Raw genomic sequence first — 14,140 nt, 5'->3', positions numbered from 1 at the left:
GAAGCGTCTGTAACCTGAAGCATCTGTAACACGAGGTACCACTGTACAGCTAAAGTGAAGGAAAAAAAAGTTGCTTTTAGTAATTTTGGAAATTTAAGGCAGAAGAAGCAGGAAGATGGGGAAGTGTATGCATGTTTGATGGATTTGGGACAGGCATCTGGAATTGGATCAAAGAAATGGTTTAAGCCTGGTTTAGATATCAGAGTATATGATGGTGATGATCTAGACAGACTGAAACAGATGGAAGATTCAGAAGTTACCATGAGGCAAATAGAAGCATTTTCTGAAGGCATTAAGAAATTGACTTACATGTTAAGACAAAATGCTGCAAGACTTTGCTACTCACTCTCCTAGTGCCAGTGTAACAGATGAGGATTCAATTGTGGTCCCACTCACAGTGACCCCTTCCCCAGGAGCAAGACCTAGTCTAAGGTGAACAACCTGGACAAGGAAACGTTTTGGGATTTGAAATTGGCCACAATTCCAGATGTAGGTAAGATTGGACTTAGGTATTGGGTGTGTGATCCTCCCAGCCTACTGGTGGAGGGCTGAGGCATGAGAGTCGATCATGGGATACTGGGTCCATCACACTGAAAGAAGCCTCTGTCTCTGTCTCGCACGCCTTGGCTTCTGGACAGAGACTTCCAACTAGACCCTTCCAATGGGGTACCCCTGTGATTGAGCTGTTCAGAGGTGGGGAAGAGGCACCACTTCACCCCAATGTAAGACAAAGGATTCCACCCCAAAGCCCAGACCCACCAAAGTTTTGACTATTGCTGTGGGGAAGCCAAAACCTGCAAATGGGGCCAATCTGTTTGCCGGTAAATTCCGTCCTGGCTCCAAAGAGAACCACAGCAAACAATTAAAGAACCACAGCAAAGCCATAATTGCATAGCCTAGAAGAGAAACCATTACTATAGAACAAGCCTCAAAGCATGAATATGAGGGAGGGAAGGGAGGGGGTGATCACAGTCCTGAGGTCAGGGGCAGCTGGCCTTTTAAGGCCAAAGAGTGGACCAGAGTGAAACCTGCTCCACTCCGGTCTGCTCCCAAGCCCCACCTCCAAGGCCTGGCTTGATTGGCCAGAATTTAAAATTGGGACTGGCGGGAACTACCATCTTCCTCTTTTTCTGGAAGAATAGCACTGAGAAACTATTATTTACCAATTATTATGCAGTCCCCTTGCTGCTTTAATAATTGGGGAGGGGGGAGTACCATAGCTGTCACCTTTTCCCTTTTCTTGCGAGGAATCCTATTCGGAATAAGGGAATTTCCCTTTAAAAAAGGGAAACGTTCCCTTTAAAAAAGGGAAACGTTGACAGCTATGGGGAGTATTATTCCAGTACCTCTTTTGTGCAAGGGATCAGTCATCTTACAGTGCTGTTTGTAAGCTTTTATGCCATATCCTGTGAACTACTGCCTTGGCATAGCTAAGGACCTTCATAGCTAAGGAGGGATTTGAGCCTTGAGTTTCCTACATCTAATTCCAACATCTAGCTACCATGCTAGAGATAAATGCACTTTTCAGTTGCAGGTACTGTTAGGCAAAGTGTTTATTTTATTAGGAAATTAGTCCACCATGATCCCTAAATTCACATAGCTTAAATGTGACAGCCTCTTCTAAGGCCTTTGGGGTGCAGTACTTGGTGATTAGGGGGTAATTCCACCCCCGTCCTATGTTCATCTATTCCTTCTGCAGTGATTACAGGGAGGGGAAGCTATTAATTATTTCCTTTCCTATAGCAGGCATGTTGGCCAATTGCTGAAGCACTGGTAATCCCAAACGATGAACTTACATTCAGAATCTACTCACAGGCCATAATAGTTTGTCATTTTTTCTTTTATTGCAATTAGATAGAAAGAAAGCGCTTTGGGTAACTAAGTTGGAGATGCCACAGCCCTTTTTATTTGGGGGAGAAGGTTCAGCACCTGTGGGGTGCCACAGGGTTCTGTCTTGGGCCCGGTCTTATTCAACATCTTTATCAATGACTTGGATGATGGACTCAAGGGCATCCTGATCAAATTTGCAGATGACACCAAACTGGGAGGGTGGCTAACACCCCAGAGGACAGGATCACACTTCAAAACGACCTTGACAGATTAGAGAACTGGGCCAAAACAAACAAGATGAATTTTAACAGGGGGAAATGTTAAGTATTGCACTTGGGCAAAAAAAAATGAGAGGCACAAATACAAGATGGGTGACACCTGGCTTGAGAGCAGTACACGTGAAAAGGATCTAGGAGTCTTGATTGACCACAAACTTGACATGAGCCAACAGTTTGACGCGGCAGCTAAAAAAGCCAATGCAATTCTGGGCTGCATCAATAGGAGTATAGCATCTAGATCAAGGGAAGTAATAGTGCCACTGTATTCTGCTCTAGTCAGACCTCACCTGGAGTACTGTGTCCAGTTCTGGGCACCACAGTTCAAGAAGGACACTGACAAACTGGAACGTGTCCAGAGGAGGGCAACCAAAATGGTCAAAGGCCTTGAAACGATGCCTTATGAGGAATGGCTAAGGGAGCTGGGCATGTTTAGCCTGGAGAAGAGGAGGTTAAGGGGTGATATAATAGCCATGTTCAAATATATAAAAGGATGTCACATAGAGGAGGGAGAAAGGTTGTTTTCTGCTGCTCCAGAGAAGCGGACACGGAGCAATGGATCCAAACTACAAGAAAGAAGATTCCACCTAAACATTAGGAAGAACTTCCTGACAGTAAGAGCTGTTCGACAGTGGAATTTGCTGCCAAGGAGTGTGGTGGAGTCTCCTTCTTTGGAGGTCTTTAAGCAGAGGCTTGACAACCATATGTCAGGAGTGCTCTGATGGTGTTTCCTGGTTGGACTCCATGGCCCTTGTGGTCTCTTCCAACTCTATGATTCTATGATTCTAAGAGTATGTTTTTGTCCATGATGGCAGATTCAGTCAGTTTCTCTGGATCTACAGATACTTTGCTCTTTTTTTCTTGAGGTGTGAGCGGAATAAGAGAGCTGGTTCAGCAGTTTTTATGACATGTCCCATTCTTCTCACTCCTTCTTACTTTCTGAAAGGAAGAGATGGGGATTCTGTAGTTGCATGCTCTACATTTTAGAACCAAGTCCCTTAAAATTATATTTGCAGTGTCTTTTTCAATAGATTGGTCTCAGAAACACTCCTTCAGTTTTTCCTCCCTCTTTTATAGCCTCCTCACTCATTGTGCTTACGGCTGAGGAAGTTATCCAGCCATCCTTGTTTGATACAATATTGTATAACAAAACGCCTTATTTTCATAATTTCCTCTATTGGACTCCTCCAGCTAGGCAAAGACTTCTGATTCTGTGGATATTTCCATCTGTAATACCCTTCCTGGCACAGTTCCTTCTTCTTATGAGCCTTCTTGGCAAGGCAATAGCAATCAAGCCTTGCTTTCCATTCTGGCCTGGCAGCAGAATTATTAAAACTGTGGAGGCTTCTGGTGCAGGAAATTGTGCCATTTTCTTTGTCCTCATCCGAATTATTGCTTGGTGTCTGGCACCATGTCATGGAACCAGTCAGAATTGGTACCATATTTATTTATTATTTTCCAGGAAACAGCAAACACTGAGCAACAGCACATAGAGGACAGCAGCAACTCCCCCCCCCCCCCCTTCTTAGCATGAAGTGTACTTGGGAAGGAAGAGACTTTAGATATCAATGGAGTTGTGTGTCTGTGGATGCTGCAAAAGTATAGTAGTTACTATGGGGAAAGAAACAGGAATGAAAGGGTGCAGGCCAACTGAGTTTATAAAATTGGCTTCTTCATACCATGCCTGGATTCAAAAGAAGCCCCCCAAGTAGTTGTGTGAATTGTCCCCATAATGACCAAAAACAAATGATAGTGAGAAACTGAAGTATCTGTTGTTTCTTTTCTTCCAAAACTTGATGAAATTGCATTTGTTATTAGGGTTGTGCTTGAAATGATAAAAAAATGATCACCAAGGACAAGTCTCCTATAGCTTGTAACCTGCTGGTGTTAGTTAGACTGTAATTTGCAAAGACAGCAATATTCTAAAAGGGTACACCTGAAGCAATTCCCACAAAATAGACATCTGAAGCGTCACTGTCTTGGGAATATATAGGAGCAGAAGAGGTGGGAGAGACTTAATTATTTACTTAAACAATAAATTGTTTTTCCATACGAAAGAAAGTTCTAAGGAATTCTGATTTTTCTCATAAGCTTTGTTCTTAAAATTTAAATAAGATGGCAGAGTAGTAGTCAGGTTGCAATAATTTTTTTAAAGGGTGAGGTTGAAGCCCTAAGGAGCGAAGCTGCAGGTGTCTTCCTCCGGGGAATTTATAATACCTGCTATTTGTTGCATTCAGGGCCCATTTTAAAGCCAGTTCCCCCACGCACACAATTTCTGCTTCTGAAGAATGCGTAAGAGCCTGGAGGACGTGATCTCTGGCAATTAATAGCAGGATGGAGGGGGATGGGTGTGCTCACGGGAAAGGATCTTCCCTTTTCAATTTGAATGGTAGGATTTGAGTGAGAAACTTCATAAAATAATTTATAGAGATCTATATGATATAGCCTAGGAAAAATGTTTATATCTGTATATAAAAAGAGAACCATGAGTTGGATCCAGAGATCCTATGAGTTGAGTTCTGGTCACGGCCAGGACTATCCTAAGTAACCAAATGCAGCTTTTGCAGATTTCATTTTCACCCTACATCCTCCTACATTGATCTCCTCTGAGGGGACCCTGTGGAACAGTCTTGGAGGTGGCACAGGAACTTGTAGGGATAAAGTGGAATTAGTGGGAGTTGGCTTTCCCCCACACACTGTTTTAGCTGCATCCTCACTGATCTAATGCACATTTTCTCTGTCCTGTGTCTTAATGTGCATTGAGATATATGTCAGTGTAACCGTCCATACTGTTTTTAAGCAACCCAACATGGATAGTACTATACCAAGCTTTCCAAATAAATGGCATAAGTCAGATTCTATAGGAGAATAGTGGCAGATTTTCTCTTCAAACTTAAGGCTTCTAGATCAACACATTGCTGTATCTCGTGTAGTTCAGATAAAAAAATAATCCAAAGTCTGTGCAACAACTCCCCACCCCAAAAACCCTAAAATCAGTTTCCTGATAATGTAAAGTAAATATGGATATTTTTCCTTGTTTTCTACAATTTATTCTTCTACTCATACAATTTTTGATAATTCTGGTTTTGCTATGGTTCAGGAAAGACAAAGGACACTGAACCCTGCTCTTAAAATAGTACTAGAAATTTTGTTCCAGACACCTCTAAGTTTCTAAGATTACACCCAACATCAACCACTTGCTGATCATAAGATCTAGAAACGAGAGATGTGAGGAAGTCCAAAGAAGTGAAGAAAATGTGGATATTGAAAATTTTTTATGTTATTTTGTTTGCTTTTTTGTTGTATTGAGAAAACCTTTAATAATTTTTTTTTTTAAAATAGAAACTTGATATTTAAAAAAATTACCAGGAAGCTGAATGCTGGGGTCACTGCTCCAATCTACATTCCTATGGAATGTTTTCTGCATTCCTATGGAAATTACCAGGACTAGCAAAAAGAAAAGGGATAGTGATAACTTTTTAAGTTATTTATTTATCAGTTTTTATAGAGAATCAACCAAGTGTTTAAGAAAAGTCCCTGTTAAGTTTGAAAGCAGCACAATCTCCTGATTATTTCAATATATGTATAGCTGAACAAGGGGGCAGGTGAAGGGCTCCAACATCTTCACACAAGGGTTGATTACAGGCTGCAGCTGTTGTGCAAATTTAATACAGTTTTAAGCAATTGCCTCAGATGTCCTTGCAAACAAAATGTTGCACAATGATTGTTAACTGACTCATATTAATATAGAAAAAGAGAAGCGAGGTTGTTAAGCAAGCTGCTTATGAGGCATGAGAGGTTGCAATCTGCTCTGTAAGTTCACACATATGTTTGAGTGTTTCCATATAAGTCAGTGAAGTGCTGTTGTAAATTAACAATAAAGGAAATGAATATTTTTGTTTAAAAACAAGGCAGAAAATTGAAGTGGAGACCTGCAAAAGGTATAACAGTATTTTCTTCCAAGTGTGCCTAAGGGGAAACCCTCTGAACTGCAACTATAGCGGATTGTATTCTGTGATGAAGCTTCTTGAGGAACCCTCAGAATAGAACATGTCTATCCATTTGGGTGTGGTGCTTGACTGTTGGGGCAGCCCTTGTTTTGAGCTGTTTTTTAGAGACAGGCCTGTTCACTTGCAACATTTTTTAAAAATATGGATGCGGAGAACTAAGCTACCTCTTTTCAGAAAAGGCATGTCAAACTCTTGTAACCCACCAAGACCTTCTTTTTCTATAATGAGGGGTGTGGGGTGTGTGGATGTTACGCCTTCCCAGTACAGTGGTGCCCCGCAAGACGAATGCCTCGCTAAACGAAAAACCCGCAAGACGAAAGGGTTTTCCGATTTTTTAGCGGCTTCGCAAGACGAATTTCCCTATGGGCTTGCTTCGCAAGACGAAAGCCCATAGGGAAATCTCCGGGGACAGTGGGGAAGCGCAGCGCGCCTTCTCCTCTGTTCCCGGACCTGTCCTAAGGCTTGCGGTGGGAGGTCCGGGAACAGAGGGGAAGGCGCGAAGGGCTTCTCCTCTGTTCCCGGGGCTTGCGGTGGGAGGAGGGTTTTTCCTCCCCACCGCCAACATTCAGAACAGCATTCTGAATGTTGGCGGTGGGGAGGAAAGCCCTCCTCCCACTGCAAGCCTTCAGGACAGGTCCGGGAACAGAGGGGAAGGTGCGCAGCACTTCTCCTCTGTTCCCGGGGCTTGCGGTGGGAGGAGGGTTTTTCCTCCCCACCGCCAACATTCAGAACAGCATTCTGAATGTTGGCGGTGGGGAGGAAAGCCCTCCTCCCACTGCAAGCCTTCAGGACAGGTCCGGGAACAGAGGGGAAGGTGCGCAGCGCTTCTCCTCTGTTCCCGGGGCTTGCGGTGGGAGGAGGGTTTTTCCTCCCCACCGCCAACATTCAGAACAGCATTCTGAATGTTGGCGGTGTGGAGGAAAGCCCTCCTCCCACCGCAAGCCTTCAGGACAGGTCCGGGAACAGAGGGGAAGGTGCTCAGCCTGCTGCCCCACGCGAGGGGCGCTCTTAAACAGAGCGCCCCTCGCGCGGGGCCGACATTCGCCGCTTGGAGAGCCCTGCAGGGAAGTCCTGCAGGGTTCCCCAAGCTGCGAATGTCTGCGCCGCGCGAGGGGCGCTCTGCTTAAGAACGCCCCTCGCGCGGGGCAGCAGGCTGCTATCCGCAGCTTGGAGAGCCCTGCGGGGAAGTCCTGCAGGGCTCCCCAAGCTGCGAATGTCTGCCCCTCGCGCGGGGCAGCAGGCTGCTATCCGCAGCTTGGAGAGCCCTCTGGACCTCTTCTGAAGGCGGGTGGGGGGCAAAAGTCTTTGTCCCCCCTGCCTGCCTTCCCGGAGGATTTTAAAATGCTGGCGGGCGGCAGCGAAGGGTTCGCTGCCGCCCGCCAGCATTTTAAAATCGCCCCAGGACAGCGGAGAAGTCTCCGCTGTCCCGGGAAGGGGGGGGGAAGCAAAGACTTTCGCCCCCCCCCGTCGGCCTTCAGAAGAGGTCGGGGGACAGACTGTCCCCGGACCTGGTCTGAAGGCGGTTTCCATAGGAACGCATTGATTGTTTTTCAATGCATTCCTATGGGAAACCGTGCTTCGCAAGACGAAAAACTCGCAAGACGAAAAGACTTGCGGAACGAATTAATTTCGTCTTGCGAGGCACCACTGTACTTTAGCCCTGAATAATGTAGTGCTTCTTTTGAGAGAGAAGTTTAAGGCTTTCTGATCTTGGGGCAGAGGCTTGAATCACTCACTGGTAAATGAAAGGCTGAGTTTAGGCATACATTTATTATTATTATTATTATTATTATTATTATTATTATTTCTCTCCCATGACCACAGCCTGAAGAATTTCTGACATAAATTTACCACTGCAATCTCAGGGAGATATCTCTAGAATCCTATACATCACTCATTCCCCCCCCCCCATCTACTGCTGTCCCTTGTGACTAACAGGGGTCAGCAACCTTTTTCAGCTGTGGGTCAGTCCACCGTCCCTCAGACCTTGTGGTGGGCCGGACTATTTTTTTTGGGGGGGGGAATGAATTCCTATGCCCCACAAATAACCCAGAGATGCATTTTAAATAAAAGCACACATTTTATTCATGTAAAAACACTAGGCAAGCCCCACAAATAACCCAGAGATGCATTTTAAATAAAAGGACTCATGTAAAAACACGCTGATTCCTGGACCGTCCGTGGGCCGGATTGAGAGAGAGGTTGGGCCGCATCCAGCCCATGGGCCTTAGGTTGCCTACCCCTGGACTAAAGTAGGAGGAAATGAGAATGAGAAAGAAAGAGGTAAGGCAGGGATAGGGAACATGTGATCATCCAAATATTAATGAACTGCATCTCCCATCAGCCCCTGAACATTGGCCATGGTGGCTGTGGCTGAGGGAATCAAACATCTGGAGGACCACATGTTCCCCCATCCCTGGAGAAAGGAAACAGATGTTATGGGACAGAGTATTAGTGAATGAACTCAATCAGTAAAGTGTAACCGGTTCTAGAACTTAGAGCTGTCTTGTTACATAGAATCCTACATCTTCGCCCCTCCTCTCCATGTCCATAAGAAAGAGGACTTTTCCTTTTATAGGAATACTGAAAATTTGGAGATGGTAGCTTATGTATTTCTACGGAGACGATGCCCCTTTGCAGCTGCAGACCTGGATAACAACACAGTAAGGTAGGAATCAGAACCTAAGAGAGAGGCATTGGGACCTGATGCCACTAATAATAAACATTTGAGCTGCCCTGATTTTAAAGGGGGGCATGTTGAGAAGCCCTCATCTCTGGCCTAGGCAACACTTCTACCAATGAAAGAAGAACAAATTCTGCTTCCTTAACTCCCTCCCTGGTGATTTTAGCACATTTTGCTCATCTTCCAGGTCAGATTGTTCCTCCAGTGACCTAATCTGGGAAGAATAGCTCCCCACATACCCAGACTGATCTTCTCTCAACCACAGGCAGCAAAATCATGTGGAGTTCCTGGCAAAGGGATTTCCATGTATTTTTTAAAAAGGAAAGAAAATATATTTTACTAGATAGTTTGTAGAGCTTTCTCTCTCCTTGAGATCCTAATAGGAGCACATTTAGGAATGGAGAGTTGAGGGCTTTTGTGCACATCTCAAGCCTGCCAACAATCATATAGCAGCAAAGTCAGAGGAGGCCTTCCACCATTCCCATATCTAAAGGCTCACTATATAAACCAGTGTTCTCAGAGCACTGGAATATTCATTGAGGAACCTTGCTCTCTCCCTCCCCCATTGGCTTAGTTAACCTGGTTGAGACTTAGAGTAGGGCCTTCTCAGTGTCAAACTCCTTACTAGGGAAACTCATGTTAGCCCATCATTATGGGTTGGTTGGTTTTTAGATGGCAGGCAAAGGCATCTGGGGTGGAATTATTTATTACCTGTACAGTCGTATCTTGGTTGTCAAGCTTAATCCGTTCCAGGAGTCCATTCGACTCCCGAAACTGTGTGAGGACCAAGGCGCAGCTTCTGATTGGCTGCAGGAGCTTCCTGCACTCAATTGGAAGCTGTGGAAGTCCCATCAGACATTAGGCTTCCAAAAAACATTCACAAATTGAAACATTCACTTCCAGGTTTGCTGCGTTCAGGATCCAAAACCTCTGAGTACCAAGGCGTTCAACAACCAAGGTACGACTGTACAGCAAAAAGATTCTAGAGAAATAGTTTTTAACATTGGTTTTATTGTGTTAAGTTCTGTTGTAAACTGGACTGAACAACAAGCTATTTCAAAATGCAGTGGATGAATTTTAGATATCAAATATTCCTAGGAATACAGTGGTACCTCTGGTTACGAACTTAATTCGTTCTGGAGGTCCGTTCTTAACCTGAAACCCTTCTTAACCTGAGGTACCACTTTAGCAAATGGGGCCTCCCGCTGCCACCACACCTCCAGCACACGATTTCTGTTTTCATCCTGAGGTAAAGTTCTTAACCCGAGGTACTACTTCCGGGTTAGTGGAGTCTGTAATCTGAAGTGTTTGTAACCCAAGGTGTTTGTAACCTGAGGTACCACTGTATATTTTTTTCTTGTTAAAAGAATGCTATTTTTTGTGCCCACTTGAGCAACTTGAACCTAGTGAGCCAACTGAAGTCAATGTAGTAAAAGGGCCCATCCTACCAGTACCCTGTGCTCATATTTTGAAACCAAAACAACAGTTGAATGAGTCAAACACAACCAGGCAGTTTAGCTTCTATCTCATCTGTGGGAACAAGTGATTTTGTCCTTGTGGCTATGCTGAGCATTCTGTTTGGTGGTATTATTTGCTTATTCCCACCTGGGTATATGACACCAGACGAAACACCATTAATTGCTTCTGAAACAATGCAGAGAACTGTTTACACTAAGTTTCCTTTTCTAATTTTCTCCTTTTCACTAAGTATCCTAAGAGACAGAGCTGACCTTTGCCAGAATTACAAAGAGCACCCAGCTGGGTCTGTACACAGTTCTTAGGAAACAGGTTAAGAACAAATCTGACTCACCGTCAGTGCTCTAGAAGCTATTACAGTAAATCCCCTTCTTCTGCTGACTTCAGCAGAACAGTTTCAAATCTGCATCCTAGTTGAGGATGCAGCACCATAGGACTAAAGAGCTTTTTAAAAAGAAAATAAGGGTTGGGAGACAAAATCAAACAAACCATTAACCGGTGGCTCTGGGACCCTTAATTTATTGCACATGAAGTTTATGTCCAATTTTCTCTGGATTTGGGCCAAGGTTAAGAAATTTCCCTTAAATCATATACCTTGACTTTCTCATTACAATTGGAAAGCAAGTAAGGATGGAGTCATTTTCAGATCTGGCCAGTGGAAACAATAGAAAAAGCAAAGAGAAATTTCTAGAAGATTGGTATTTGGCTAAAAGGTGACCTGTGCCTATGCAGGTGTAGCCACACGTAAACTCTGTAGGCAAATGCTGCTTAGGACAGTTACTGTTCCTGCTATTTTATTATTTTTAACTAAAGAGTATTCTTAATATCAGAATTCTTCAAGCTCCAATGTGATATATTGTGAGATACCACAGTTCCCAATTCTATCTCAGTATATCATTCCTGTGTTGTTAACATGCATCTCTGATCATACATGTAGCCTTACATGAATATTTACTTGTATTGTCAATGGAAGCACACTATCCAAGATTTTGGGGCTACCTAGATAAGGCACAACCAAGGCCATCAGCTAATTTGCCTAATTGTACAGAGGAGAAGGAAGAGAGATAAAGAGAGAGAATTACTGCCTCTATGTGAGAGGGGAGGGCCCTAGGCTGCAATAGAGGCTATAGTGGGGCAAGCTTGAAATGTAAATGAGGTGGAATTGAGTATATGAGGGCAGAACAGAGAGGCAAGAGAACAAGATCAAGGGAAATGAGAAAGAGAGATTGAAGCACCAATCTGTTCCAGAGAGGAAAGAAGGAACCAGAGCTTTCGCACCAAGGTTCATGGTGACCTGGGAGTTTAAAGTTAGGACTGGATACCAAAGGTTCAAGGAGCATCTTGCTACAAATCATGGGTGTCATGCTGCCTCTTCACTAGAAAACCGGACCACAGGTTAGTTTTCTCTTCCATATAGGTAAAGGCTGTGGTGGGAAGTAAAGGTAGGCATGTCTTCATAGGCTCACCTGAATGACCCATGGTATCAGTTTCCAACAAATTGGGTTCCCTTTCAAGCCTATGTTCACAGCCACAAGAGCTGGCAGCTTACTATGTAAATTTTAAAGTAGTAAGCTTTCTCGGGACCCTGAATTTTGTAACTAATACAACATTCTGGGCTTTATTTTATCCTTGCATGTAATCACAAGATACACATAGTTGGGTATGTATAGCCATTGTACGTGTGATACTGTGAATGTTCTAAGTGTCCTTCTGATCTGGAAATACTTTTACATTCCTTCAGACTTAAGCATTTGCACAGTTATACGTTATCTGTCCATATTATTTCTCAATACATCTGCTGACTCTATGTGGCAATTTTCCCCACAGCAGCCTTTATAGCAGCAAGTCACTTAAATAACTTCCAGCTCCTTCCCTAAGCTTATGTTCTTTTTCCATTACATCTCTCATTCATTTTCCAAGCAATTCTGAATTCTCCTTTCCCCCTTTTTTTTAATTTAACACATAAATTAGTGCAAGTCATTGTGTACTATATATAGCCCTCCTGTCTGTTTTCCATATGCTTTGACCTTGGCATGCTTCTTTTCAGCATTCCAGCCTAATTCAAGTCTCTCTCTCTCTCTCCTCCTGCACGCATGCACTCTTTTTTTGCTTTTTTTAAAAAAAGGAAATGGACTATATTGAATTCAAGAACCAAATAACTGACAACTAAAGAAAAAGCACTGTTTGAGTACTGTTTTTTTTGTTTTTAAGTGTAGGGGCTAAATTACTGGCATAACAGTATATTTCTGGCATGTGACAGGAAGGCTGAGCGCTGGGGAACTGAATGGAAATAGAGCCTAGAACTAGCAACTTCCTGTGTTCCAGTGCACTGAGGTACAAAGCAGTAGCTGAGGAAGTGAGTATGTGCTCATACTGGCTAAATAGCTGAGGAGAATATGTACTCATGCTAGCTACCGCTAGGAGGCAGCTTTCAAAAGAGGGACCAGTTTGATCTGAGCAGTGTAGGCACAAGCGGCTTCTAGTGCTCTCCGCACTTATGACTCTGGTTTGCACCAACATTTATGTCTGGAGTCTCTACACCTATCCCACACAGATTACCGTATTTTTCGCTCTATAAGACACACCAGACCACAAGACGCACCTAGTTTTTGGAGGAGGAAAACAAGGGGGGGAAATTCTGAATCTTAGTTTTTGGAGGAGGAAAACAAGGGGGGGGGGAAATTCTGCAGTGAAAGCAGCAATCCCTCTTGTTGTTCTGGCTTCTGGGATAGCTGCGCAGCCTGCATTCGCTCCATAAGACGCACACATATTTCCCCTTACTTTTTAGGAGGGAAAAAGTGAGTCTTATAGAGCAAAAAATACGGTAAGCCCGGCCTCTATCAGCAGCCACATCAAGAGGCCAGGCCCAGTCCTCTGTTAGTGGCAGCCGAATTATCAAAGTGTGACTACTACTACATTGGGGGAAGGGAGGATTGATGCTGTTGGGAAGCAGTGGGTCTAACAAACAGAGGACCAAGAAGGAAGGTTAAAAAGAAAATGCCTCAGAAAGGGATGGGTGGAAGAGGCTGAGGACTGTAGGAACCTTGGCAAGGAACGGGTTGAGCATCAGAAGGTGTAAAAACTTCATACAGAAACTATGCAGAGGCTGGGAGCAGGCAAAACTGCTGAAGAGTCAAAGACATCACTCGCATCTCAAATAGTGTAATATTGCAGATAGAAGCATTTCCTGCCATTTCTAATGGGTTCCATTCTAATCAACAGTAGTATTACAGGCTGACAGCAATATCTAATTTTCTGTTATTTCTATTAAGAAAGGGATGTTTTCTCCATCTCTGGAAAGAAAGAGTTGTACTCTGTTTTGATGGAGAGGACAGATCCATGGTTTTCAAGGATTTTGATACAGAAGAAAGTGATAAAACAGTGTTTTCTTGCATTTTCTGTTGAAGACAGGGTGAGTAGGGCTCAAAAGGCACAGTTAGTTTACAAATGAGTTCCTAAAGTTTTAGTACATTTCCAGTTCAAAATGATGAGAAGAAAGTAAGCTGCAATCCTATACACACTTACTTGGAAGTAAGTCTTACTGAACTTGGTAACTTCTGAGTAAACATGCACAGAATTGCCCTATTGATCTTGCATCATTTGTGATGGCTAGAATGAGGAGAAAAGAGCATTCTCAGACTTTTTTTATATAAAAAGGTCAATATATTCATTTGCTGTGATAAATCTGTCTCAGAATGTATAATATATGCCACATCAATAGAATTCTGGGCCCTTCCAAAATTTGTGGATTTTATCAGAACAGTACTGAGCTGTTTGTGGATTTTCGCAGAACAGTTCTGATCCAAGATTAAAATTATCATTTCCAGATGATTTACAGAAGGACTAGAATCATTTCCAGTCCTTGT

The 14,140-nt window shown here is 43.5% G+C and overlaps 2 protein-coding genes across 19 annotated transcripts in view; one reads left to right on the top strand and one right to left on the bottom strand.

Moving 5' to 3' along the window:
* The window catches only part of LOC310848788 (uncharacterized protein), a 137,402-nt gene that overhangs the window by 15,705 nt on the left and 107,557 nt on the right, over positions 1-14,140 (bottom strand). The window contains exons 8-10 of one of the 3 annotated variants that reach the window (XR_014566609.1): positions 13,800-13,883; positions 8,611-8,763; positions 2,905-3,040 (exon numbers count right to left, since the gene is read on the bottom strand). The exons of 1 other annotated variant lie outside the window; for it this stretch is intronic. The gene's annotated coding sequence lies outside the window, so the exon portion shown is untranslated. Of the gene's footprint in view, positions 1-2,904; positions 3,041-8,610; positions 8,764-13,799; positions 13,884-14,140 lie in introns of those variants that run through there. One more of the 3 variants, XR_014566608.1, reaches the window with a different exon arrangement.
* RAD51B (RAD51 paralog B) overlaps positions 1-14,140 on the top strand; it is a 364,040-nt gene that overhangs the window by 274,860 nt on the left and 75,040 nt on the right. The window lies entirely within an intron of this gene.

The sequence above is a fragment of the Podarcis gaigeae genome (assembly GCF_964106915.1).
Source record: "Podarcis gaigeae genome assembly, chromosome: 1".
NCBI classification, from domain to species: domain Eukaryota; kingdom Metazoa; phylum Chordata; class Lepidosauria; order Squamata; family Lacertidae; genus Podarcis; species Podarcis gaigeae.
This window is presented reverse-complemented; position numbering and strand designations above follow the sequence as displayed.